General features: G+C 35.7%; 1 long non-coding RNA gene across 3 annotated transcripts in view; it reads left to right on the forward strand.

The window, feature by feature from the left end:
* Positions 1-2,546, forward strand: part of LOC128249591 (uncharacterized) — a 30,391-nt gene that overhangs the window by 11,033 nt on the left and 16,812 nt on the right. Inside the window, exon 3 of one of the 3 annotated variants that reach the window (XR_008265694.1) lies at positions 160-176. The exons of the other annotated variants lie outside the window; for them this stretch is intronic. This is a non-coding gene — a long non-coding RNA (uncharacterized LOC128249591). The remainder of the gene's footprint in view (positions 1-159; positions 177-2,546) is intronic. 3 annotated transcript variants of the gene reach the window in all.

Consider the following 2,546-nt stretch of genomic DNA (forward strand, 5'->3'; position numbering starts at 1 on the left):
TATATATATATGTGTGTGTGTGTGTGTGTGTGTATGGATGTGTAGGTGTGTTGTTAACAGGAAGTGCGTATTGTGTACATTCATTTATGCATATCTGTATAAAGTTACTTATTTGTTCATGTTTCTCCATATTCCTTTTTATGTTACACCAATTACCAGAAGAATTCCTGCAAGCAGTAGGTATCTGAAGAGTGCTTATTATCAACCTAGGAATGGATGAAAGACAAAACAACTGCAATGGGATTTCAATACCAAACATAAAATGTTATATCTGAATACCAAAAATGCATTGCACCTGGCACTGTATAGATTCTTCTCTTTACAAACCTCTATAATATCGATGATAATAATAATAGTAGTCCTGATATTTATTTTTGTTGTAGCATTTTTTTTTCAATATAATAGTAATGAACTCAATATAAGAGCGTTCTACTCCATTCCCACATCAAAAGGTTTAGTGGAAAATTTGTCGATGTCTTCAAACGACGTTGGTTTAAATCAGAAAGGGAATCAGATGTTAATGATGGCATTGATAGATCATTGATCCTCGCTAAATTACAGAACAAAACTACAAATAAATTTCCCTTAGAAATAATAATTTCTTTTATTGGTTACAGAAATAATTGTATGAATGTGGTGAGAAAGCTGAGAAAACGAAACGGTTTCGATGTGCGGTTGAAGTAAATTCACTCAACTTAGGCGCTAATTCCCTTCAAAAAGCTAATAAAATCTTGCCCCAACCTCCTCATCCCACTGAAACACACAACCTTTGTGCCGTGAAAAACTAAAATATAAATAAATAATAAAGAAATAAATAACAATATTGATGAGAACCAAGAAGTATTAATGTCTTTTAAATTAGGTACAAAGTAGGTACATTCGATTGATTTGTCATCCAATAAATCATCGATATTAGTTTCAAGGCACATGGCTGAAAGATGAAGATACCAGCTTGACGTGGAACGGGAATGTAAGAGGGAAAATATTTCGAATGCATGCATAGCTGTTTGGTTAAAATGTTCGCGCCGTTAGCACTATGGTTTCGTGTTCAATCGCACCGCTCGACATGTTTAGATTGACATGTATTTTTGCTATACATTCAAGTTGGCATGCATTTTGAATGGATTTTGATATAGGAAGACGCGGATCCTATATCTGAGAGATAAATTTAATCTGCCATTTTGTTTAACTCCTCACTTTGGACCTTGTGTGCCTTTAGTGTGACAAACTGTGCTACAAAACATTTAGTGTAGGTCTCATGTCTGTGGATGATTAAACTCCATTCTTCAGTCTCGGGGACTTTGAGAAAAGTCGTGATAGCTACGCTTGATTTGTTGACTAATCTATGAACAAACTTTAAAGAGTCGCAACCAGCGTCTTGTTCGAAGAAGAATTCGTCGTCTCTGATATAGGAAAAGAGACCTATCGATATTGTGTATATATTATGACATTTGTAAAGGGACTGAAGGAGAAACTAATAGAAACTTGGGAAGAGAAGGAATTAAAATGTTAGTTCAGTAGAAAAGAAACAATTGATGTCAGATGAACGGTAGGTTAGACGCAGGAGTTACGTGAACCGTAGGTTAAACATGGAAGGGGTTAAATAGACACAGTAAGTTAGACACAGCGTAGTTGGGCGCAGAAGACGCAACGTGAAGCATAGTTTAGGCATAATGTAGCGTTAGTGGATGGTAGGTTAGACATAGAAGAGCTTACATGAACGATATAAATCAGGCAATGAAGCGGTTACGTGAACGATAGATACAATTTCAGTAGCTATGAAGAGAATAATGTCTATGAGTGGATGTGTACGGATATCGAGAGAAGAGACCTAACAAATAAGTGGGTGGTTAAGTTGAGAAGAGGGGGGAAAATGTCAGAAAAGGTTTCATTGAAACGAATACAAGTAGAGTTAAAGGAGTGACACAGCTGAAATATTGATGAGGATGCAGATTGTATGTTTTACTGTGCAAGAAAGTCTCTTTATATGCCTTCCAGTAACTTTCATTTTTATTGTTATCTAACATGTCAGCAATAATCGTTGATGGCAGTTGTCGCGTATCAGCCAGTCACACAAGAGCCTTTGTATCTTCGTCTTGAGTCTTCTTTAAAATTAGCAATTTCTCGAGGCAAATTAAGTTTCTTGTGAGCTGAACTTGTCGAAAATATTATTACACTCCCTTCTTCTTTTATTCATCGATAATGTTATACATGACATTTGAAAGTAAAGTTTAGGATAGGTGAAGATAAATTTACCGCTAAACTTTCTATCTCTCTCTTCTCCCACCAGTTTCGGGAGGATCTGAGAAAAATTCTTGGATGATGCTATTTCTCTCGATAAATCATATAACTATTCTTATGTCCTCGCTCATATATAAATAGACACATGAACTGACAGACTCACAGATAGATAGATATATAGATAGAAAGAATAGATAGATATCTTTTTATTATAGCCACACAGGGCTAAATACAGAAAATGGACAAATTACAAAGTAGAGCTTTTGGGGGGGGGGATGATTTGGATCAAAAGGGATCGTGGGAAG

This window comes from Octopus bimaculoides, chromosome 16, assembly GCF_001194135.2.
Source record: "Octopus bimaculoides isolate UCB-OBI-ISO-001 chromosome 16, ASM119413v2, whole genome shotgun sequence".
Lineage (NCBI taxonomy): Eukaryota > Metazoa > Mollusca > Cephalopoda > Octopoda > Octopodidae > Octopus > Octopus bimaculoides.